We start from the raw sequence: 27,810 nt of genomic DNA, 5'->3' as shown, positions 1-27,810 counted from the left end.
CCTGGAAGAAAATGTATAGGGGCTCGAGATATTTCTCGAGCTCCCGTAAGTTTATAAAGTTAGTTATTTTGGCCGGAGGCAAGGTTACTTCCTTGTTTTCCTTACCCTCCGGCCGGGAGCCAATGAGCACGTCCGCTCCTGGCATGTGCTCTGCTGGGGCGCGCAAAGGCTTCTGGGAAATGGAGTCCGTAGAGGGATGGTTGGCTACTCTGAGCCGACTGAGACCTGCCTTTTTTTCTTTAACGGCAGATCCTTCAGTCACATGCCGCCCCTCTTTTCCTTTATTTAATGTTGCCGCTGCTTCGCTCGCCACCCCCTTCCCCTTCAGGGAACTTGAAACGGTCGGGGAAAAGTCGACCTCACTCACGTTCTGCTGTTGACCTTCTTCCCAGCGTCCATCTCGCGAGGAGCCACCTCTAACACCCTCAGGTACCACTCCAGACACTGGATAAAAGTCCAAGATTCTTTTATTTTCTTGTACTGTGCACAAAGCACCCTCCACTCCACACTCATATAAATACAATAAACTCTCTTATAAATCAATACAATCCTCAACTCCCAGACACTTCGCCCTCCTACCTCCCAGCTCAGCTCAGTGTCTGGGCTTTCCCACAGTCCTTTTATATGCCCTGACCCGGAAGTGGTTCCTGGCCGAACCCACAAGTCCTTATTCCATCCGGGTCAGGGTAAATAGTCTTTTCTTCAGCCCGGGAGCACGTCATTCCTTCCTGTCACGTGACTATGACGTACTCCTGGGTTATAGGGCACACAAGAGCCCACTAGCCCCCCTACAGTGACTCCCGGTGGCCCCCAAGGTATCCAGCAGGGCTGTGTATACAAACTACAAAGTCCATGAGGCCCTGCTGGAACTTGGGGCACCATCATGCTGTCCGGAGGGCTCCTCCTAGCGGCCTGGGGGTGGCGACCGGAGTCTGTAGCCGGTTGTCCATCACAACAGTAAAATGCTCAAATGATCAAAAAAGAGGCATAAAGAAGCTGCCTTCAAGGCAATTCTAAAGCAAACAAATCCAAGATCACAATCCAGAAAACGGAATCCAAGAAAAAGAGCAGAAAGTAATATAAAAAATTATGATCCACAAGAAAAACAATACTTAAAATATTCCACATACAACTCAATAATCTGCTACTAGATTCCGCCTGTTCTTAGCCCTTTATAGTGAGAGGGAGGATCCAAGAGCGGAGATGTCAGGGTGGCTCTGCCTCCTCTGGCTAAACCCACAAAGCACATTACATATCAGAACATTTAAAGAGACAGTACTCAATTACAAACTAGGGCCACTGATTAAACACTGTTAACACATGTGATTAAGGAGTAAACATCTGCAAATAAATATTTTAATGTAACATTTAAATGAATTCAGTAAATCTGGTTACCGTATATATTTGCCTATAAGTCGGGTCTTGAAACCCAAAAAATCGATCATAAAATCAGACTCCGACTTATACGCCCATTCAAAAATTTTTTTTCTACATCGTCTTGCCTCCTCCAATCCAAACCATTTACTCAGATGCATCGAATTTTGTTGCAGCAGCACAATTACCAACTTCTTTCGCCACTTCAACCAGCTTCATATTTTCTTCTGATTGAACACTCCATCATAGGTAATGGATGCTCCTACGATAAAGGTGTGTGAGGGTGTGAGATACAAAAAACAAAAAACAGTGCAAACGTCATATTGGAATAGTTCGGGTATTACCGTGTGGTCATGTAGGCGCAATACATAGAAAAAAAGGCAGTGTGCTCCATGGTTACTCTCTCAGGTGGGCGTTAGCATATCATAATCTCTTGGACCAATAGCGGGAGTTTTCCGCATTCGATTTATATGACCGATATTATAAAATACCAGAAATTATATGGTAAAATCAAGCCCAGACTTATCTGTGGGAGAACTTAAACTCGAATATATACAGTAATTTCACTGCACTTCTCACATTATTAATGAAGCAGTGCCAAATGAATCAAAGTGTGTTTGTAGTAGTAGTAGTAGTAGTAGTAGTAATAGTAGTAGTGGTTTGTCACTGCCACCTTGGCTTCCACATGTTTAAACTGTGATAGCTTTCTTCATTCCAGGACTGCAAGTTGAAAGGCTGTGGTTGACAGCATCAGCCTTCAAGGGTGGGATTTCTGTCAAGAACTGTTCAGTTGGTGACCAATAGTAGGTCAGACCACTAAATACCAAAAGAGAAGGAACATATCTGTTGTGAGAATTCCGATTCAAGCACCTAGATCTCATTCTTTAGAATATGATCTGAGTTACTAAAAAGAAAGAACACCCCTTGAACCAACCAGTATAAATAAACTAGTCTGCTTAAGCAATTTGCTGACTAAATTATTAATAGTCAGAAAATCAATAATGTCTCATTTTTCATCTTCCTATCTTTTCAAAGACAGCATTATTAACAGAACCAATCAACATGCTACAATAACTGACATTGTGATGTGGCTCAAATCAGTGTTAGGTGTCTCTATATCCGTTTCACAACCAGCTAGAAATGCCCTTCATCAGACAGTGGAGTCATAAGCAAACCTCCCATCTGATGACAGCATAAAGGCAGCTGCCTCCTAAACAATAGGTTCCCTGAGGGTGACCCTAGGTGACATGAGTGACACCACCACCCAGCCAGCTCCCTCCATGCATACCTGGAATCTACCATTAAATAAAAAAACAAAAAAAAAGCAACAACAAAAAAACCATGACCTTTGCTTTTTCTTCAAACAGGCTGCTAGTTAAGACTCGTCTTGTACGGGTGCTAAAAGTTATTCTGCTGACACATCATGTCACACCAGCCAACATGCAATATTTCACCACTGTTCACTGCCATAATAAACAAGAATTTTGTTTGGCCACTATTTGTTTTTTCAACAGGACAGTGACCCAACTCCAGGTCCTTCAAGATATTGAAAAAACATCTTATGTGGCTTCTCATGAAGCGGGCTGAAATAATGTAAATAGTGTGGAAGGATTTCAGAAAGGCAAAAGGTCACATCTTTGAAGAATTTAAAATATAAAGCAGTTCTGTTTTGTTTAACCTATATTTGCCACTAGCCTCCAGGACTAGATGGGCAAGGAGGAGCCGATTAGTAAGATTTTGCTGTATTATACTTAGAATAATGATAAAAAAATAAACATGTGGAAAAAGTGAGCCTTTTCCTATGGCAATTACAACATAATAAAAAAACATCTGTGCTAGCATAAAATAAAACTATATAAAATGTTTCTTTAAAAAGGGTGCAATTAATGGCTAAGAACAACACATTCAACAACTGAACTGAGGCTGCTCACTGTAAATTTGTATCCAGTTAACACCCTTTACAACTCCCTCATGGCCATAAAAGACATTGACAGCAAGCATCATCCCTTGAATAGACTTCTTGCCATTGTAGACCATTTCAAATTTAATGAATGATTGTTTAAGAATAGATTTTTTTTTAAAAATCAGTGGGTATAAAATGGATTGTCCCCTTAATACGTATCTATCTAGAAGTGTGTTCTTCCCAAATTGCAACTTAAATGAGGTAGTGTAATTGCACGGTTTAGAAACTATTGCAGAGGGAGTATTTGTAAACTAGTAACCCTACTATGGCCACTCCGTCCACCAATCCATTCATCCATCCATTTCCAGTTAGAACATTAAGTTAGAAGTTAGATTGAGCAAATGATATGAACAAACTGTGAGTAGTGTGCTAGTCTGTTACAGATGTACTCGCACAACCACAAACATGGGGCTGATTTAGAATCATTAATTGATTTTGAGATTTTGCAGGTACAATTTAAAAAGTAGAGACAAAGAATGAATGCAGACTCAACACTAGCAATGCCTTGGCTAAGATTTAAAACCAGAGCTCTGGTGAAGCTGCAGCATTCATATCTTAAATCAAAATCTGCATTGCTCTTCATATTATTTATTCAAAAATTGTTCAATACTGGCAGTGAAATGAAGCCAATAGAAAATTATAAGTAATAAGTAATGAAACAGGTTTAAACAAACATAATGTTGGAAACCCCCGTGACCCTGTGTTCGGGTTTTCAGCGGGTTGGAAGATGGATGGATGGATAATGTTGGAAGAAAAAAAATAGCAGATTATACATATCACAATTATTGTCACTTTTTGAAGGCTTTGGAAAAATTTTTAAGACTGTCTTTGAAAGTATCTCAATATTGAGCAGTTTTTTTCTTTTAAAAAAAAAAGAAGTAAAAGCATACATCTGTACTTTCAAATTAACTTTTTTTAAGTAAGTTCAGAAGTGGATGGCAAACCAGGTACAGAAATCTGTATAAATGAAAACTTCTGTTATATGGGAAGATTTTCATGAACAGCATCTTTCATTACTATTAATACAACTTGGATGAAGTCCTTTGAGCAAAAATGTACAATATCCTGAACAAGATGAAAACCCCAAATCTGTGACACATGGTGAGGGAGAACTCAAGACTATAAAAAATGTGATGGTAAAAGGCATAAAAAACCCAGAAGACACTAATAACAGCTAAAGATGGAGACTGAAATAACCAAATTCAGCATAGTTATAATGTAGAACTCTTAAGAAGCAGTTTAGTTTTATAAGAGCATAAAAAGCTTAACAAATGAAAACTCAAGTTCGCCTGGTTAACTAACAGCTACAGTGCCTTTACAAAGTATTCACCCCACATTTTATTGTAATACAACACTGAATCACAGTGGATTTAACTTGGCTTTTTGGACAATGATCAACAGAAAATAACTTTTTAATATCAAAGTGAAAACAAATATCTACAAAAGTGCTCAAAATTAATTATAAATAGAAAATAAAATAGAAAATAATTGATCGTAAAAGCATTCACTTATTCTAGTCAGTACGCAGATAGGTCTGTTTCTAGCCGTTTTATCATCTTCCACACTGCTATTTTCTGTGTAAGTTGGGAGCACCCACTGGCCATGGGGCCCCAAATTGTCATTTTGCTTGCTTAGGCCAGGGAGTGGTTCTGCATTTGTGTTCTTTTAACCTGCAGTGATCTTCATACAGAAGCAAGTGAACTATAACATATTGAAGCAAATTCACCAAACACATTATAATGAGAGACATCATTATAATGAAGCTATGTGGACATACTGTAAAATTTGCCTGCATACAGTAGAACCTGGTCTACATTTATAATGTTCCAATTAATTCAGTATATAAGTATCCCAGTAAGTATACAACATATTTTGAGAGCATGTTATGGAAATGTCTAACATAAAAATATTACAGAATGATCAGGACATTAGGTTAGGGTTTATAGAGATTCTGCCTCCTAGAGGGCAAACAATGCACTGGCACTCTGACTATGTAGACAGAATCCTGTCTTCTATCCCTGACTCAACACTTATCGCCAAGATAAGGAAGCATTAAAAATCTGCTCTATTTTATTTAAAAAAAACAATAAATTATATTCATTCTTATTATCTTTTAGAAATGTACAAAATTTACCTTAATAAATAAATTTTTAAAAATTGCAAAATTAAGACAGTAAAAAACACATTTCTAAATAAATAACTATTAGGTTTTAAAAGCAATTAAAGGCAGCTAAAAATAGAGTGTTAAAAACTTCCATAACTCAATATTAAAATTTAGGGTTATTAGAGAAACTTACTCTTAACAGTGTTCATTAGGGTTTCAAAATCTTAACATTAGGGTTTCATATAGTAATATTTAAGATTAGGAACTCTTTAGGATTAGTCCAGAAGAAGGAATATTAAGATTAGGGACATAAAAGTAACTCTGCTCTACCTTCACTAACTTTAAGTTTAGGATTTATAGTTAGGTTAGGTTAGATATACTTTTGTTCCCGAGGGGAAATTAAAACTTTACAGAAACTCAAGAGAAGGAAAAAATCACACACACACACACACACACACACACACACACACACACACACACACATATATTATAATAAACAAACCACAGCCCCCCAAAAAACACATAGGAACTTTTGATGTGGACAATGAAAAGCTGCTGCTGTCAATAACAGGCTTGTTGGTGGCAGTAAGATGGTGAGGCCTGTCCAGAAGTACCACAGGTTTATATTTAATGACATTAACATTTGAATACAGCACGTCTACTTTACTGTGTCCACAAAAGGAATATGCTATTAAATTCAAAGACACCAGCGTTCATAATGGTTCATCTTTAGATTGTTTACTTTGTTCACAACAGAATGAATCATTTTTGTTTGGGATGTCTGCTGCTGAGGAAAAAAAAAATTCAGGAGTGTTAGCAGTATACACAGCAGAGTATTGCATACCTTGGATGAGTTCTGAAGATGTCCCCCAGACACCTAACATTCCAAGAACCAAAAAGCATTGCCCATTTTGGACAAAAGTCTTCGATAGGTTTCTAGACTGGATACTTCTTATGATTTTGAAAATTATTAATACATTTCTGGAGTAATTTGTGTACTTAGTGGAATGCCTCCCTGTGCTCTAATGGGGTTGCAATCTTGTGGCAGAAAATCTGCTATTTTTCATGTAGCTCTTCTGTGAGTGTTTCGGAAGCATTTCCACTTCTGATTTTCCTACAAATATTATGGTGATTCTGCTAATACCCGGAATCCAGAGCCTCGTCAGTGACAATAGGGTGCACCACAGGAGGGTGAAGTTGACGTTAGACAGAAGATGCTTTAACTTGTGCATCACTGCAACTTACATCCTGCATTAAAAGGAAAGTCCAACCAAAATCCGTGTCACCTATCAAATGTTTGTAGTGATGGCTGAGAAAAAAAGTCTCACGTTTTAATAGAGAATAGACATGTATATCCATCTCTATCTCTCATTCATTGATCAAAAGTCCTGTCTTCAATTGAAATGCTTGTCCCCTTTGTGTACACTGATTTTCCAGAAGTATTTAATTTAACAATATTTTAGATAAAAAAGTCCATGTTTTGCTCATTGTGGGTACATGACTGGAAGACTAGATATGTGGATTATGCAACACAGGTATCCTGGGATTTTGTCTTGGACATTTGTATACTGTGTGCTGTGTAGTATGCATATACTCTATGCATTCTGACAGGTAAAGGCATCTGGTGAGTAAAGAATACCTAGCTGATTTAATTCAGAGCTCTGGTGACACCATTCAATTACCATTGAACATGAACATGATGGAAGGAGACTTCACTTATAAACAAAAAAGATTTAGGTAAAGGTAATCAGGTTGAAAAGATATCTGTTTACTGGGTGAAGCCAACAGAAAAGGGGAATACCCAGTTATACTGAACCTTATGGTTTGAGTTTTGGTTACATTTACCTCTAAAATGTGTTTTATGCCTATAAAAAAATGTGTTCCTCCCACAGAATTGCAGCTATTGAAACTAACAACTGTTCTTAATTACAAAATCATAATAGACTAGTGGCCATCCCGTAATTACTGAATCAAGGACTGAGATCAGTGCCTGTGTGAGGAGTGTATAGGAAATCATTTTGACAGAGTATGGCGCCAAAGCTTAGTATGCTTTGAAAAGTTAATCAAAAATAGCTTTTTTTTATTTTATACCTGATGGTCATGAAATTTCAGTGATAGAAAGAATAGAAGAAAAACTCAAGTCAAAGCAATCAGCTTAGTCTGCTCATTTGCCTTTATTGAAGGTTCTTGAAAAACTGAGGTTATATGGCAGCAGGCTGTGCCACCAATCAATGCAATCAGCAGAAAAGCAATTTACAACAGGGTATACAGGCAATATAATTAATTAATTAGCCTATATTTTATGTGTTACTGTTTGTGATAGTGAGCAATAAAGAACAATTTACTGTACATATACTACTGTGACTGCTTCACTATACTAGCTTATTCAGGGTAACGGTTTTAAAAGTAATTTATTTTGATGATTAAAACAGATTTACAAATAAAGGACAAAGCAGTAGAATGAAATTCTGCAGTGACATTTGTGACATTGCAAACTCTCCTAGTGTAATGTAAAGAAACAAATACAAGAAAGATGGGATGTTCACCCAGAGCACCCCATTTACTACCAAAGGCAAGGTGTTAAACTGAACATTGTCGTACTGATTTTTTTGGATATTTGAAAAGTAAATTGTGAAAATCTCATGATTGTCAAAGGTCAATTCAGAACAACAGTCAAAAAGGCAGGCAAAACATTTCACAAAGATCAAAAAAATATTCAAAATCAGACAACCACTAGAAATGAGAAGCCTTAAATTTGTTTTGAAGAGCATGAACAGTAAACAGAAGTCTTAAATTCTTTCCAAAGAAAAAAGAAATGTATTTTAAGATGTGTGGTTCTTTTCTTAGGAAACAAATGTCAGGTTTTCCTTTGTTTTTAGGCAAAGTTCAGACATGAGTGAATGTGAGATGTCATCTTTTTTGGAAAAGAACAATAATGTCACAGGTTGCAAACTATATGACTTGACGCAAGTGTGTACAATACAACTGAAAATGATGGTGCCCATAGGAAAGCACCAAACGGAAAGACAATATGAAAAACGCTAAAACATATTAATAAGGCAAGTGACAATAATACAGTAGTAACTGAAACATTATTAAAAACAAATCAAGCCAACATCTAACATGTTCCTGACAATCATAACTAAAGATTTAGGGCACCACATGTTACTTTCAGCTCTTTTGGTAAGATTACTGATGGCATCATATTGGAGATGACTGATTATATGTTCTGAACACCTGGGGCCTCATGTATAACGCCGTGCGTAGAACTCACACTATAACATGGCGTAAGCACAAAAGCGGGATTGTGCGTACGTACAGAAAAATCCAGATGCAGGAATCTGTGCGCACGCAAAATTTCACGTTCTTCCACTACATAAATCCCGATCAGCGTGAAAAGTAACGCACGTGCACGCGCCTTCTGTCCCGCCCCAACTCCTCCCAGAATTACGCCTCTTTGAATATGCAAATCAATATAAATAGCCTTCTGTGAAAAGACAATGGGAAAAGCATGGGGGAAAATATAAGAATTTCAGCAAATACCAAGTGGAGGCAAAGGAAAAACGTACTATTTGTTGGTTTAAACAGTGGTATAATCAACAAAAGAAAGTTGATCGAGTGACAGAGTGTCGGAGAAACTCGAAAGATCGAGTTCACAAAGTCGCACAGTACCCGAAATAAAAAAGAAATCACATATCAAAGTCGCCATGAAAAGGCGACTCGCAGCGGACCGTCTGACTGTCATATGAAAGCTTATTAGGGTACAGACAAAAAAAATTGGCACACAGTGGGAAAAAAGCACGAAATGTCAACTTTAATCTCGAAATTTCCACTTTAATCACATAGTTTATTTTGCCATTAAAGTAGAACATCATAAACTTCATCTTAAAATCGTTTATTTTACTAGTTTCTCAAGTAGCACGTTAAATGCTTTGTTCTGTATTTGATCTTCTATGTGCTTAATGTGTGTGAATCACTACGTGCTTCCGTTCTTTCTCTTTCTCCGACAGGACACAGAATCCATTACATTCGAGATATTACAGCTCTCTGAATAATTAAAATACTGAGATGTATACGTGATATCATTTTCATGATGATAGCAATGAAAGCATGTTATTAAACATGGGAACACGGTGGCGCAGTGATTGTTCATATCTCACGCAAGAGGCTTGCTGCGCCATGTGCGACCTTCGATGAAATAATTTATTACAGAAGTACTCTCTATCAAACGTACTTTTCTTTCTCCAAATACCCAATCGCCACACAATCAGCTCTGTAATAGACGTGTAAGCTTAGAATGCCGATTCTTCAAAACTTTTAAGGAACATTGAAATATCTTCGTAGTACATGTTTAATTATTCTATCCGTCTATCCTTCCAGTGTCGCGTCAGCACCAGCAATAATACAGCGCAAGGCAGGAGCTATCCGTGAACCAGCTATACGCTGCGGCACCGTGTCCTCACATGTTTAATTATTAACAATACAGATTATTTAAATGAAGTTAAAGTTTTATCTGTACAGTAATCCCTCCTCCATCGCGGGGGTTGTGTTCCAGAGCCACCCACGAAATAAGAAAATCTGCGAAGTAGAAACCATATGTTTATATGGTTATTTTTATATTGTCATGCTTGGGTCACAGATTTGCGCAGAAACACAGGAGGTTGTAGAGAGACAGAAACGTTATTCAAACACTGCAAACAAATATTTGTCTCTTTTTCAAAAGTTTAAACTGTGCTCCATGACAAGACAGAGATGACAGTTCCGTCTCACAATTAAAAGAATGCAAACATATTTTCCTCTTCAAAGGAGTGCGCGTCAGGAGCAGAGTCTGTCAGAAAGACAGAGGAAAGCAAACAAATCAATAGGGCTGTTTGGCTTTTAAGTATGCGAAGCACCGCCGGTACAAAGCTGTTGAAGGCGGCAGCTCACACCCCCTCCGTCAGGAGCAGAGAGAGAGAGAGACAGAGAGAGAGAGAAAGAGAGAGAGAGCCAGAGAAAAACAAAGTCAAAAATCAATACGTGCCCTTCGAGCTTGTAAGTATGCGAAGCACCGTGCAGCATGTCGCTTCAGGAAGCAGCTGCACAAAAGATAGCAACGTGAAGATAATCTTTCAGCATTTTTAGACGAGCGTCCGTATCGTCTAGGTGTGCGAACAGCCCCCCTGCTCAATCCCCCTATGTCAGGATCAGTGAAAGTCAGTGCAAGAGAGAGAGAAAAGTAAGCTGGGTAGCTTCTCAGCCATCTGCCAATAGCGTCCCTTGTATGAAATCAACTGGGCAAACCAACTGAGGAAGCATGTACCAGAAATTAAAAGACCCATTGTCCGATAATTCTCTTTCCGATCAGCTGCTGCTGTGATTCACACTCAGATACAGTGATAGAAATACTCCGAGTGGTGCAGTGAGAGTAATATGGAAAAAGATGATCCGCAGTGGCAACCCTTAACGGGAGCAGCAAAAAGAAGAACAAGATGCAGTGAGCGTAACAACGCTAAAGCAGTTATGGTATTTGGAATACTATGGCTATTCCCTGGACCATTATATTGCTACAGGTTAATTACAATCAGATGCATTACACTAATAAACAATATGCAGTTAATTTCAGTGTATTTATAAAGCCGCGTCAGGAATGTGGAGCTAAGAAAGAAAGGGTGATTACACAGGAACAGTAGCACTGCTTTGATGCTGGGTGCCGCCAGTCTGCAAAACCGAGCGGAGAAATTGCGTACACCAAGGTATGAGTTACCGTGGAAATGTGCGTGGCTTTACGCCAAGTTTAGGTTTTATACATCACGATTTGAGCACAAGCAGGCAGACACAGACAGCACCTATTTGATTTTACGTTATTTTTTCCGAATACAAATAAATGGCAAAAAATTCATACAAAATAAATATTTGTAAAAATCCACTATTTGTGCTTATCAGAATACCGTATTCAGATTTGGCTTCCAGCTCTACATTACAGGGTAAGGCAAAACATTTAATCTGGACCTAAACCAGATCCAGAATGTCACAGAAAACAACAAGCTCACGTTCAAGTTCTTCACTTGCAAATACATTACATTAAGTTCACCTTTCTTAGAAAAATGAGCTTGTTCAATGAACGCACTCTTTTCAACTAGTTCATGCACAACACTGTTGAAAAATAAGCGCCATCAAAGTTTAATTTAGGTTCTGCCAAAATGCATCTATTACGCATTTAGTCTTCTGTAACAAGACCTTCATGACACTTATAAAACATGATTAGATAGGTGCAGTGTGGCATATTGACATGACGGTAAGACTACTTGTTGAAGGATTCACTGATCTTATGTACTAAAAAGGAAATATCAAGTGAAATGTGCCTCAATTAAGCCTCCACAGACCACTCATAAGTGAAGCAGTGTTAGTAGGTCACATTGCAGTGATGAAGAAACACTTTACTGATGCTTTGTGCTTTATGTATGTATCTATCTATCTATCTATCTATCTATGAAGACCCAAAAATGTTTTGGCTAAGGTCTTGTTACATAACAGGAAATGAGTAGTAGATGCATTTTTGAGGTACTTAAATGAAAGTGTTACAAGTTGTCTTTACTACTGATAAAAAAAGCTCTTTGCGATGGTGTTTACCATTAAAGGTGTGGCACTTAAAAAAGTGAACTAGAGGTGAACCAGCAGAGGGACGTCAACTTGTAAACTTTGTGACAAAAAATGTTACTTCTACAATTACTTTGTTATATTGCATGCCAAAAGCAATACCTCAGATAACAATATATTCAATACTAAAGTTGTTTGTTTTCCCCAGATATACACATAACAGCTAGGTTTTCATTGCAGAAATTGGTTTCTGCAAATCCTGCATATCTATGCAGTTTTACAAAAGCCTTTGCCATGTCATTAATGCCAAAACAGAACTCATTCCACCCTATGCACCCTTAGGTCATTTTTTTTTTCCTTAAGAAGAAACTGTACATTTTGTACTTGCTGATTGTTTACTTAGTAATTTCTAGTCAGGTAGGTTGAAAAGGCATACATAACAAAATAACTGCTGTGGTGTAAGGTAACAAACCCAGAGTGATCAACAAGCATGTTGGGAATAGTTTTGAAAAGTGGTAGCCTCATTTGTGGATTAAATCTGGCCTACTTGTGCAAGTGTTTATGTCTTCATGGGGTGGAGTAATAATACAAATGCAGAAACAACCCGAGAGACCTTTAAATTAGACAGAGTTTTCTAGAATCTTAACTGATCGACCACAAATCTCATTATAAACAATGGAATTTAATTCAATATTATACGAATTCCTGAATATTATTTTTTTTTTTTTTTTTTTTTTTTTTTTATTATATATTTTTATTTTATTAATTTTCATTGTAATCATTCCATACAAACAGATCCATTTATAACCCAACAAATTTGAAAACAAATCAAACCCCATCCCTGAGAAGGAGAGCTTAGCTAAAGGAAAATTTCTTTAAGCTTTTTAATAAGGCAACATTAGACAAAAGAAGGGGAGAAGTAAATATCTATATAAATAAGAGATGGAGAAGGGAGTTAAATACAATAATAGTTAATTCTCTTATTCTAAAATAATATTGATTAAATCCTGCCAAGTTTTGAAAAAATTTTGTACAGATCCTCTAACTGAAAATTTGATTTTTTCCAATTTCAAATAATATAAAACATCAGTTTCCCACTGACTTATAAGAGGAGAATTAGGATTCTTCCAATTTAACAAAATAAGTCTGCGTGCCAAGAGTGTAGTGAATGCAATCACCGTTTGCTTGTCCTTCTCCAATTCAAGTCCATCTGGAAGGACACCAAACACAGCTGTTAGTGGGTTAGGAGGGATTGTGATACTAAGGCTGTCTGAGAGGCACTTAAAAATTTTTGTCCAAAATGATGTTAGTTTGGTGCAGGCCCAGAACATGTGAGCCAGTGAGGCAGGAGCTTGGTTGCAGCGCTCGCAGGTTGGATCCTGGCCTGGAAACATTTTGGACAGTTTTAAGCGAGACAGATGAGCTCGATATATAATTTTTAGTTGAATAATTCTATGCTTTGCGCATATAGAACTCGAGTGAATTCTCTGCTTTGCTACCTTCCACTCCTTTTCTGATATATTGATTAAGAGATCTTCTTCCCAATGTCCTCTTGGATCTTTGAAAGGTAGGGACTCTAATAAGATTTTATATATTGCGGAAATAGTGTTTGTTTCCTCGGAATTGAGCAGTATTTTTTCCAGCATTGTGGAGGGTGCAAGGTGGGGGAAATCGGGCAATTTCTGTTTAACAAAATTTCTAATTTGAAGATAGTAAAAGAAATGTGTAGCTGGGAGGTTAAATTTTGAACGTAATTGTTCAAAAGATGTAAATATGTTGTCTATATAAAGATCTCTGAGCATTTTAATCCCAAAACTTTTCCAGGTATTAAAAACTGGATATACTTGCGAAGGTTGAAAGAGGTGGTTCCCTTGCAAAGGTGCCACTGATAAAAGATTTTCCATCTTAAAATGCTTCCTAATTTGGTTCCATATTCTGAGTGAGTAAAGCACAATTGGGTTATTAGTATATTTGCGATAACTTTCATTTATTGGAGAGCAAAGCAGGGAATATAAAGAATTACTACAGGATTTTACTTCTATTGCAGACCAAGCCTGTGTATGTGCATTTATTTGTGTCCAGGTTTTTATGGCTTGTATGTTTGCTGCCCAGTAATAAAACTGAAAATTAGGTAAAGCCATGCCACCTTCTGCCTGAGGTCTTTGTAGGGTCGCTCTTCGGATACGTGGGTGTTTTGAGTTCCAAATGAATGAGGTTATTATTGAATCTAACTGTTTAAAAAACGATTTATTGATATATATTGAAATGTTTTGAAATAAAAAGAGAAGTTTAGGAAGGATATTCATCTTAACACTGTTAATTCTTCCGGCTAGAGTGAGATGAAGGGTTGACCATCTATGCAAGTCTTGCTTAATTTTTTCCATACAGACGCCAAAATTTTGTTGATAAAGAGCTTTATGTTTACTTGTGATATTTACCCCTAGGTATTTAAACTGATCTGCTATGGTAAAAGGTAGGGTGTCTAATTTAATATTATATGCTTGTGAGTTCACTGGAAAGAGTATACTTTTATTCAGATTAATTCTAAGACCAGATATCTTTTGAAATTCTGTTAGTGCTGTTAAAACAGCAGGGACAGTGTTTTCTGGGTCCGATATATATAAGACCATATCATCTGCATATAGAGAAATTTTCTGTTCCAGTCCTTCTCTGACAATCCCCTTTATCTGATGAGAATTTCGGCAGTGAACCGCCAGTGGTTCAATAGCGATTGCAAACAACAGTGGCGACAAGGGACATCCTTGTCTGGTACCACGTTCTAGTTTAAAGTAGTCTGAGCAAATTTTGTTAATACAAACTGAAGCTTCTGGACTGGTATACAGTAGTTTAATCCAAGCACAAATATTCGGGCCAAACCCAAATTTCTCCAATGCAGTGAAAAGGTAATTCCATTCGATCATGTCAAATGCCTTTTCTGCGTCTAATGATAGTAATATCTCTGGGGTGTTTGATTTTGCTGGTGAATATATAACATTAAACAAGCGTCGGAGATTTGAAGATAGATGTCGGCCTTTAATAAATCCAGTTTGATCTTGTGATATTACCGAGGGCAGCACTTTCTCCATCCTTCTAGCTAGGATTTTTGAGAGTATCTTAACATCATTATTCAGGAGTGAAATTGGTCTATATGATGCACATTGTAACAAGTCCTTATTTTGTTTAGGAAAGACGGTGATTAATGCTTGTCGAAATGTTTGGGGTAGTATTTGGTGGTCTTTAGCTTCTGTAAATGTTACCAATAAGAGTGGAGCTAGCTGAGTGGAGAATTTCTTATAAAACTCTACGGGGTAACCATCAGGGCCTGATGATTTCCCGCTTTGTAGTGACTTTATAGCGTCTAGTAATTCTGTTAGCGTTAGAGGTTTATCTAGTTCCTCAGCACTTAAAGCATCTATTTGTGGTATTTGTGAATTATCCAGAAATGCATTAGATTGCGTGTTGTCTTCTTTGGGCTCAGTGGAATATAAAGACTTATAGTAATCTCTAAATGTGTGCATTATTTTATTATGGTCGATGATTTCTTCTCCATTCTTGTTGGTGATTACTGGTATTGCATTGTGAACTTCTTGTTTATGAATTTGTTGAGCTAAAAGCTTATTAGCTTTTTCTCCGTGTTCATAGTAATGCTGTCTAGACTTATAAATAAGTTGTTCAGTTTCTTTAGTTGTTAAGATGTTAAGTTCTGTATGCAAGGCCTGCCTTTTCCTGTGAAGAGCTTCACTTGGACGCCTGGCTTGTTCTTCATCTATTCTAGTAATTTCATTTCTTAGCTCTGACACTTTTCTTGGTTTCTAATTTATTTCTATGGGAAAGATATGAAATAATCTGGCCTCTTAGGAAGGCCTTTAGAGTTTCCCAGAGTGTTCCTGCAGAAACCTCTGTAGACGTGTTTGTCTCTAGGAAGAAGCTGATTTGTTTGGATATAAATTCTGTGCAGTTCTCGTCTGCCAATAAAAGAGGGTTAAGACGCCATCTGCGAGGTGAGTACGAGGGGCTTATTGATTTTAGCTCCAAGACTAGAGGGGCATGGTCAGAGATAACAATTGTGTCATATTTGCACGATTTAATTGTAGGCAGGAAATTATTATCTATAAAAAAATAATCAATTCTTGAGTAGCTATAATGCACTGGTGAGTAGAACGAGTATGTTCTTGAGTTTGGGTTAAGAAACCTCCAGGGGTCTGATAAGTTGTGATCATTTAAAAACTGTGTAATTATCTTTGCAGTATTAGATGTCGTCCCCCCTGTCACAGGAGTCCTATCTAAGAGTGGATTTAAAACACAATTAAAGTCCCCAGCCATTATAATTTTATGAGTGTTCACACTGGGAATGGATGCAAATAGATTTTGCATGAATTCCTTATCATCAACATTGGGTGCATAAACATTTATCAAAATCATTTTACTGTTATATAAGTTGCCCATGACCATCACATATCTCCCTTCAGGGTCCGACACTACCTCTGATGCTACAAATGGAACTGTTCTATGTATGAGAATTCCCACCCCTCTAGTTTTCTTTATAAAGCTAGAATGGAACATTTGGCCAGTCCAGACTTTTTGTAATCTGAACTGATCCTTGGTTAGTAAGTGGGTCTCCTGTAAAAATACTATTTTAGCGTTTAAGCCTGTTAGGTGAGAGCATACTTTCTTTCTCTTTAATTCGTGATTCAGGCCTTTAACATTCCAGCTCACAAAGTTAACTGTCCCATCATGGAGACATTGATTCTGAGTTTTTAATGTCATTTTATAGTTTAATTCCTGAATATTATTGAGCTGAATTGAGTTTAAGCCTAGCGGAAGAGTTTCTTTGGAATTTGTTAGAAATGTGTTATAGTGTAGCATTTATGCATCTTTATGTGTGGGTTTTTGTGTTAATTTGGGGTAATTATTAGGGCAGAATCTATTTCTGACATTTGTTTTGTATTTTGAAATTACAAAAGTTTATTTTTTATTACCATCTTGATTTTTCTTCTTCATGTAACACATTAGTATTGATGATTGTGGACGCTAGGGGTGCTGTTGCCCCGTGAAAGTGTTTCTCCTCTTCTTCCGGGTCAAATACCACATCATCCTCCTCAAGCACCCCGGAAGTACTGTGGGCTTCCATCCTCGTGACTCCAAAGTACTTCCAGGTTGTAAGAAAAGTAGGAGTCCCCAGGTCCTTTATTAGCTCCCCCTGGCGACACCCATGGCACCTAACAGGGCTGAGAAAATGGACTCCATGTCCCATGATGCCCTGCGGGAATCCGGAGTACATTAACCATCCAGGGGAGCTGCCACCTAGTGTCCTGGGGGAGGCAGTGTCCTGGAAATTTCCAGTTCGTGGACGTCCCGGCCGGATTGAGCTGCTGGCCATCTCTCACATGATGTAAAAGTGACCATTGCACCCATGATGTCACTACATGCTTTACTGCCAGAGTGAGAGAATCAGACATTATTTTAAAAAATAACTGAGAGATAAGATGGGAACGAGGGACAGATGAGATTCATAATCAGGTGGTCAGCAACACCAACACAAAACCCTAAATCAAACTCAAAAAGTCATAGCACAAAATTGTTTAACCAGAATTCCTCCCAGAAAATAAACACACAGCAAATATTTTTTTTGTTTTCTCCACAAATGCAGATAAATAGGAAGTGCACATTGAGACCATTATACCCAAACCCCCATAATAGTACCTCCACTCACTATCTAGTTGTTTCCCTGGCAACTATACCACAAAATTGCAGCTCATATGATAAATAAAATTTATTAAGTTGCAGAACAGATGATATATAAGAACAAAAGAAATTTGACAAATGAGAGGAGACCATTTATTTCATCAAGCTTGTTTGTTTAGGTGATAGCTCAGCTGTTCCTGCATCTCATTCAGATACTTTTTACAGGCAAAGTTTCTGCTTTAACTACATACAGTATCTTGACAATTTCTTCCAGATTCCCACAAGTCTTTGTGTAAAGAAGTTCTTCTTAGCTTCGTCCTAAATGCAAGTTCTCTTAATTTCCATTGATGATATCCTTAAGTACACGAGTCACCCTTCAGATGAAACAATTCTGCTGTATCTACTTTATCAGTGCCTTTGAGAATTTTGAAGACCTGGATTATGTCTCCATGAAATCCCATCTGCTTGAGACTAAACAGGTTTAATTCTTTAAGTCTGTCAGAGTAGGGCATATCTTTAAGTCCCGGTTTGCACCTGATTGCTCTCCCCTGCAACAGTTTCAAATGCTGCTATGTCTTTTTTGTAGCGTGGTGTGCAGAACTGCGCACGCTACACGAGATGCAATTTTACAGTCTAAGCATAACGTCGTTAGATTTATGTTCAACAGTTTTTACAATATAACCTAAGATTTTATTTGCCTTTATAATGTCTTCTACACATTGCTTAGAACATTAAAATATTATGACAACATAAACCCCTAAATCCTTGACAGGTTCAGTGTCTCCTGTCTTGTATTTATAATCGATTTTTCTAGCACTCCAAACTTTTCTACATTTACAGATACATAAATAAACTTTTAAAAAGCACTTTCTGGGCATTAATTAAGGTCACATTCCGAATCCAAGGGTTAAAAAACCACTAACTATGCATACATATTTTCAGGAATAACCTCAGAGAAGGCACAAAATATTTATGAAAAATGTAAATCTTAACACCCATGTATAAATATGGCAGTAATTACACTTTCATGTTAGCCTGCGGTGGAAGTCTGAACTTCATTTAATTTCAAGTAGGCCTTAGTGTCATATTTAGATTTTCTGATTTTGAAGTACTATCTCCTTTGTCTTTGATTGTCATTTTACCCTCTGGTTTTGGGTGCTCATTATTGTTCTGTTTTTTGAACACGTCTTCTCAACGTTCTGATCTCCTGGACATTCTTGCTCACAATAGTCCTCAGGCACACTGCGTGTCAAAAACATATCAGCCTAATATAGTCACAGTAAAATATAATTGACAGTAGACAGACTATACAATAGAGGATGTCATCACCACATTAAATACCTCGGTAGTATAAAATATTGCAAAAAATGCATAAAACAATTTCATGACCATAATGTTCCCTATTACATGCCTTTAAAAGCGAACATAATTTAGGTTGGATGGAGGTATATGGATTATATCTGGAGTATAGAGATGTGAATCAGAAATTATGAATAACCAGTTGTGAGTACTGTAGCAAAGAGGCTCCTTATGTGCTTAGTGGTCCTTGTTTGAGTGACTGACATTGTTTTCATAATGAAAGAGATGGTTGCCTGGATGAAAGTGGTCTTTGATTATAATGGGTGCTCATTTCCTAGCCTAAGATTTTTATCAGTTCTGCAGAGAATTTTTATCAGGCCTACGGTCCTTTCTGCTGTCATAACAATGTGCTGCAGTTTATTTTTTGAAAGAGCAGATCGACTGCCAAAGCAGACCGTTATTGAGGAAGTAAGGGTGTCTTCAATGACTTCCCTATAAAACTGACTCTGCACTAATTGGACACGTTAGACTTTTAAGTATATAAAGAACAAACATGTACTGCTATGTTTTTAATAAGATAGTCATCTTCTCATATTGTTTTTGCAGACTGTGAGTAATAATAATACAAATAAATAAATGTTTCCACTCTATTGACGGTGGCACCTTTTTATAGCCATATAAAAATTATGAATTTGGAGTGATGACATATTGAAAAAGTTTATAAAATGTTCAGCAGAAATCTATTTAAAATGTTTTTTAAGGGGGAAGGAGAAAACTAATGGACATAAATTTGCTTCCACCTGCTTTCAATGTATATTTATTCTTCTTGACTCTTGCCGTTCTTCCATCTTTCCCTGGTTACCTTATTTGCTACCTCTTCATTTATAAACATGTAGACTTATAAGCAGTACAGTACATGAAGGCCATCACTGTTTTATTAAATAATTCAAACTGAAGTTAATAAAATGTAATGTTCTGTCATTACATAGGTCTTCTTTCAGTTTAAAAAAGAATCGGCCAGTATATGAACAATCAACTCAGCGTAAAGGGTGTCAGCTTTTGTTTTGTTAGAATTTTAATTTGTTTTGGGTTTTGTATTTGTGATTATCTGCAAAATAAATTCACTGTTTCATTTGCATTGCTGTACCCTACATTTGCAACAAATTTTCTTTAACACTTTAATAGTGGCTTGTTTGGTTCCTCAGTAATGTAGCAAACTGATCAGCTCAGACCCTTCTGTTTTTAAACTTACTAATTACAGTGCCTCATAATACTTTTGCGGAATCAAGAGCTCAGTGTTTCTTCATTTGAAGACTATAAAACAAGACAAGAGACAAGATAAAGAGTTGGGGAGTCACTGTGTTAATTTTGAAATGAAAAAGTAACAGGAAAGTTGGATCCAAAGTATAATAAGTAGAGTGAAGTGTCCGCTGTATTCTCTCTCTCTCATTCAGATGTGGGTTCTGAACTGAACACCGACTTCCGAGTTGGATTGTGGTTATGTGACGTTAGAGGGGGAGGAGGAGGAGGAAGTGATTTCAATGTGCTTCTGCTGGTTCCTGGTCATATCTATGGTCCTAAAGGGAGTCAACAATTGTGGTCTTTGTAGAGCGAGAGTACAGATGATTTTTTTCATCAGAGCACTTAAAATACTCCCTAATCAGTATTTTTGCCTTACACCTTTGAACACTTCTTTCTTTTAGCTTTTTGGAAACTTTTTGTTTTTTCTCCAACAGTTTTATCCTTACCTGTATTGTATACTGAATTTAACATGTTTCTTACAGTGTTTCTCCTGTCTTAAGTTGTTAGTCTCCTATCAGTATTACTATTATTATTAATCAGCACTGTTGCATGTTATTATCCGCCATATTCAACTACAATCCTGGATGCATGATTAGTGTCCTCCGGCTCCAAGTAACTTATCTTCTGAAAGCAAAATCTGACGTATTTAATCTTCTGATAAAAAATCCTATACTGTACATCCATCCATTATTAAACTACATTAATCCAATTCTATCTGAAAGGAGCCAAGCCAATTCCAGAACTATTAGATGTAAGGCACATGATGTCACCCATCTCAGGGGGCACTCATCAGGCCTATTAAAAGTCTTCATTTAACTCATATCTTTGGGATGAGGGAGGGAGACCTGAGTACCTGGAGAAAAATGTAATATCGATATCAGGAGGCTTAAAATATTGCACAGATTTTGGTGCTGGATAAAGACAGGGTAAAAATGTGCATGTTTGAGAAATAATTAATGGGGCACAACTGTTTTGCTTTTAGGAGGGACCGCTAACTTTTGTTTGCCTAATTTGTATCAGAGACCTGACAGCAACATATTGCACATGTTCGCTATTTTACAGTGCTGTTACTTTTTCATGGCAGTCATAAAAAACAGTATTCATTTTAGGGAGGCCTGGTGAAATCACGGAATAAGTCAAAGAGTTTGCTTGTATAATTCTTTGTACATTTCCTGAGACCTCCTTGGGTGTGAGTTCAAAGGCATCTGCAGCTGGCAAAGTCTAATTTCTATGTGTTACTTCACCAAATATTATCGAAATTTAGTGAAGAAAAACATAAAGACTCCTTGAAATATAGAAATGTACTGAAATCAAGAGCACGGTGCTGAATAAATGCACCTTTTTAGTCTGCACTGCAGGGTTTCATCAACTGTTTTCTTTTCTTGGAATAAGTAGAGATAGATTTGGAAGTCATTTCAGAAATAACTGTAAACACAAGGGGGACATTTAATTGACATTTGCTAAATTCATTCTTGAGCAGTTTAGATATTACTTACTCTAGTTGGCTAGCTGCCCAGAAAAGATCTTTGTGTGATATACTCAGCGGGATGAATTTCTTCTGTAGGATTGATTGAAAATTGACTGGGGCAGTGAAGGCAATGCCTACTCTCCCTAGGCTGTGTGAGAAAACCACTCTGTTAAACACATAGATACGAGCAAAATGTCTACTATTGTAAAGGTAGACTATGAAATTCATAGTGTAATAAGTACATGTGGGGGGGAAAGTAGTAGGTACGGAACAAATAATAATTTCTTTGGTTAAGCACTTTTGGTTTTCAGCTTCTGAGAAAAATAAATAGAAGAAATATCAGTTTCCACTTTATGGCTTTGCACATGGCCATACAGTATACGGTTATGAATGTATTAGAAACTAACTTTTTTAGACTTTTTTTTCATTATTTTACATTTGCATTGGTGATGTCATCGCAGTGCCATTTGGTTTGTCACCATTTTGTGTGCAGTTTTTCATTAGCACTTGTGATGTCTGGCAACTGCAGCCATGGCATCTTTCTTTATCCGTAAAATGATAGCCATGTGTTGAGGACAAACCAGGGCAAGTGAGCAGACACTTTAAAATCAGAATATTGCCAGACTTTATGTTAATACAGAGAACCAAAAGTGCAAAACAGTGCAGTCAAATAAATAAGTCCATAAAAATTTCGATAAATAATCCACTGAAACCTGTGCCATCAAAGCCATCAGTATCTCTGGGGTGCAAATAAATAATCCAATAAGTAATATTCCAAATAGCGTATATATTCGCGTATAAGTCGGGTCTTGAAACCTGAAAAATTGATCACAAAATCAGACCCCGACTTATACGCCCATTCAAAAATACGATACTTAATTTTTTTTTTACATTTTCTTGCTTCCTCCAATCTGGCACCAGTTTCTCAGACAAATCGAATTTAGTTGCAGCAGTGCAGTTACCAATTTCTTTCGCCACTTCGATGACTTTTAATTTAAAACCAGCTTCATATTTTCTTCTGATCGAACACTCCATCGTAGATAAAGGATGCTCTTCTGATAGAGGTGTATGAGGGTGTGAGATATTGGGTATTACTGCATGGTCACGTAGGCACAATGCTTAGAAAAAAAAGGCATTGTGCTCTGTGGTTATTTTCTTAGGTGGCCGTTAGAATATCATAAACCTTTGTACCAATACCGTGAGTTTTCCGCATTCGACTTATACAACTGATATTATAAAATACCGGAAATTATACGGTAAAATCAAGTCCCGATTTATCCATGGGAGAACTTAAATGCGATTATATACGGTAAATAAAGTTAAACCCTCAAATCATGTAGAGGTAAAAAAAAATGTGTTCTTCCCTATTCTCTCCTTCCGTCTTTGACAGGACAATGGGAGACTTCAGTGTTGCGTTCCACCAAACTGTACACCCAAATTGCACCACTAATTGTTTTCTCTGCTCCCAGGGTGCCTTGTGCTTCACCAGAGGTTGCTGCATCTGGCTTCTCTCCAGTTGTAGCCTGCTGCATCCACCACACAGATCCAAATTGCTACCACTAATGGTGGCTGCATATCTCAGGGTGTCTTACACTTCACTGGACACTGCCATGGAGAAAGCTTCAGCACTGCATCAAGTCTGGCTGTTTCTTAGTTTGTCAGCTTAACCGATGCTGTCTCTCGCACCCTATCCAACCAGTGAGTGCTCTCTTTCGAAAAATAAAAGACTCCCCTTTTCCTGTGTTAACCCACTCCCTTCTATAGTGCTCCATCCTCAGCCAGTACCTGTTAATTACTGTGCAGTAGCTCGATCAGTAATATCTAATTAAAATGGTGAATGCATTCGTGTGCAGACCTCGCACAGGCACAAGCGTTAATAGCGAGTTGCACCAACAATGAATAAACACAATTAAGTAAATCGAGTCATTAAAACACCACCCCTCCCCATATCCGTCTTACCACCGCACTCTTAGTGATAGTCATGTGAACTTGATGACATGAAGTTCATAATGTCAGCATGCTGCCATGTTAAAAGAGGGCAGCACCTAAGAGTCCAAACATTACATGCTCGATTTTTAAAAAACTGATAAAAAGAAATCCTTTCACGCTATCATTGGGTTTTTGACTTTGGTTTTTGGTTTGTAATTTGGCTTTGTCAGAAGATTTTTTGGTCATTTTAACTATCATATCCCTAACCCTAATTAGAGACCAGGGATCCCCAACTCCAGTCCTGGAGGGCCCCAGTGGCTGCAGATTTTCATTCTAACCCTTTTCTTAATTAGTAACCTGTTTTGGTCCTAATTAACTTCTTAATTCTTAATTGTTTCATTTTCCTTAATTAGCAGCCAAGCAATAATAAGATACAAAATGAAACAAAACAGGACCAGCAAAATGTGTCAATCATACAATATCTGAAAATAAAGAAAGATGAAGGTCTCAGAAATATTGATCTGCTCAGTGCTCTCAGAAAGGAGAAAATTTTGGAAAGCCATGGAATTAAAGAACCGGTTTAATTAACTAGATTAATTAGGAGAATTGGCACCTAATTAAGCAACTGGTTGGAGTGAAATAGGTTGGAGTTTGAGGCCCTGACTTAGTTGGTCTTCTGTTGACTCACTCGCTTCACATTTCATTTCTGTTTGGGTGCCATTTTATGAAAGAAATGAAGCAATTCAAAGGAATGATGAAAAAACAAGTCAATTAAAATTAATTCAAAAGAAGTTAATTAGCAGAAAAAACAGGTCACTAATTAAGGAAAGGTTTAGAATGAAAACCTGCTGCCAGGTTTTTGCCTTTTTCCTTGAAGTAAGATGATGCTCAATCAATCAAAGAAAAAGTAAAAACGTTTAAATTTATTTCTTCAAACACTATTATCCAAACATTTCTAACACATATGAACATAACATTGCCCAACCCAGAAGAAATTTAAAATGTTCTGACATTATTAGATGCTGAGCAAGTTATTTTGCTGAAAACAGGCTTTCATTTTTGAAGAATTGTCATCATCATCATCACCAAAAGGAAAATCCATAACAAATGCAGAGATGATCCTAACTTCAAGGCCTTCAGCATTGTGCTGTGTCAACTCAGAGCAAGCTAAGGCTATTGCCCCAGGCCCGATGCAATAGGACATGTAGGGTGAGCTTATAAAACATTATCTATGAGGACTCAGTTAAATCCTTTACTACTTAGTCCATTAAGGCAAGACAGAGTCTTTAATCTTAAATCTGACTGATTACAAAATGTTTTAACATTGGTTGTTTTAAATAGTTAAATAAATAATTGGTACAGTCCACCTAAAAAGTGCAGGTGAGTTCTGTCTCTGGTCTTGCCCAAAAGTATTAATTTATCAGTTCCGTTCAGTTGTGAATGGTCAGCATGGACTGTTTAAACCTGATGTAAACTGGCATTATATATTTAACTTTTGGCAACTTGAAGGCAAACTTACAAACATAAAAATTACATATGGGCTTGTTTATTAAACCAAGGCCGACTACACTCTGCTGGAGCCTGCTCTGGGATGATATTCTATGCTCAAGGCCTTTAACTGTGCCCACTTAAGCCAGGCTGGAGCTGGAATGCCAGTACTCCATGGTGATGTGATATTAATTTATAATAATCAACAAAAGTATTTTACATAATATACAAATCACCATCGAAAGTCAGGTTATAATTAACCAAAAGGGTTTAAGACACCAAAAATGTAATTTTATTTTTGTAATGCAGATAGTATTAGTAAATTTAATTTATTTCATGTGGGGATGATTCTGCTTTAATTTCAGTGTAATATTTCAACACAATAAGAAGGATGGTGGGTCAGTAGCAAAACCCACCTACAATTTCTAAATTCCATTTATTGGTGGAAACCAAAAATGCAGAAGAGCTACTGCTATATTACTAAAGATTAATGCAGGGGAACACTGTTGGCATTTTAAGGGTACGCTGGACGTCTCACTCATGTTCCCCCCCCTAGGATTAATTTCCTGAAAACACTGAATCTTTGAGATTTGCATTCAATTTTATGATGTCCACATGTAATTTACGGGTTACTTTTTTGTTGGTTTCCCAAACCACTCTTAATTTATGATTGACTTTGACTTTCAAGACGATGCAAAATTAACTTTTATTTTGCCTAGTAATATTGAAGAAAGGAATTCAATCCAACTACAGTTTTTTTTTGTAATGAAAAACTATTCTAATCCCCACACCAATGCCAAATAAAGCATGCTACAATAAATATTTTGTACCACATAACCTATAAATTTTCTCAGATGTGAATGACAATGTAACTTACAAAGTACTTACTTGGTAAAAATGACTACCTATAATGATCATGGAAAAAAAATATATCATAGACAATTCCTCCACTCACATCACTGTAGTAATTGAGAGCAATTGAAAGCAAACATTATAAATTAATGGATAATGAAAACTGCTCTCTGAGAAGATATATAATTTAAAGATATACTTTGTAGAACAATAAATAACTCAAACAGGACTGTCATGAAAGATATACTGTAAATGCAAATGCAAAGCTAGTGAAATAATTAAACATAATTGTAATTGACCTTGATCAAGGTTGTCTCAAAGATTAGTAATATCTTAAGAACAACAGAAAAAACAACACTCAGGGACCAGGTGTGGTATTAAAAATGATAGCCACAAACGTGTCTCAGTGGTTGTAACATTAATTATTGATGTGAACATTAGTTCACTGGATAATGTGAAATTCAGATGTGGCAGATTTATTATCTGTCACAATAAATTACTTGTACATTTACTGCAGCAGCTGTGATTTCATCTGATCAATCCCAACAATGCAGGCCAAACAATACTCTGATTTATTATTATTTGGGCTAATTACTATTGGTGGTAATTTTTATGTCATTTAAATATTCACCATCTTCAAAACTGAGATATTCCAATTAAGGTTATATAACTTAATCGCAAAATTACAATTCTTTTTTTAAGTCTGTTGCCAAATTTGCCATTTCTCTGGTTCAAGTCCAACTTTAAATTATAAAAGACATTTGCTCAATCTGTAAAATATCTGGGATAACATTTACATTTTGATAAGAAATAATAGAGCTTCTTAGATTTATCCATATCTGTCAGAGAGAGAATTATTATTTTTACTCTCTTTGATTATCCATACTGTATCTGAAATGCACATACTGGATACAAAATTGTAGTGATATTGGGTACTTTAGGAACTGTCTTATCTGCCTTTCTGCAGATGGAGACATCAATAGATTAAATAGCACCTTATGCTTATAATTCAACCATCACATATGACAACCCCAGGGCATATCACCCTGAAGAAGGAACTCAGGCTAGAAAAATAATAATAATAAAATGTTATCAACTCTATATTTCTGTTAACAGAGTCACCTAGAACTGCTGAAACAACACTGTCACAGCTCAACAACGATAAAGCACTCGGCATTCTGTGAACAATCTTTGCCATTAATTCCTTTGACATGTAAGCAAAGAGTTCACACATATTTAAAAAAATGTGTTAATTGCTTAATCACTTTCTTTTTGCTGACAGGAGTTATGACAGAGTAGCATCCACAATTTTTGTTTAAGGGTGTGGTAAAACCGGTACTATTACAATATAAATTATTGTCTCAGAATTGCACACTGCAAACAGAAAAACATAACTGGCACAAATTATAAAATTTAGTTGTTTAGCAAAATAAAGATATGCTAAGTTGGATGAATAAATTCCAATAATAGAGATATGCTTATTTCTGTGTTTAAATTAAAACTTCCATTTTTAATGCTGCTGCTATTATTCTATGCTGTTGTGTGGTACCACGTTGTGGGGATCAGGGGTGTTTGATTTAGCTTGTGCTTACTGATTCAGAGGCCCTGAGTTCACGGCTATCCTCTCTGCCAGAGGAGGTGAACTGGAAACGGGTGGGATGGTGAATGATCTTGTGACGATGAAATCTGGGGCTTGTCCAGGATTGTTCATTGCAGGGAAACAAAGGATGTGCCAACTGATATGCAATTTGTTATACTTTCAGTTGC

The sequence above is a fragment of the Erpetoichthys calabaricus genome, chromosome 7, assembly GCF_900747795.2.
Source record: "Erpetoichthys calabaricus chromosome 7, fErpCal1.3, whole genome shotgun sequence".
Taxonomy (NCBI): Eukaryota; Metazoa; Chordata; class Cladistia; order Polypteriformes; family Polypteridae; genus Erpetoichthys; species Erpetoichthys calabaricus.
Note: the sequence above shows the minus strand (reverse complement) of the source record.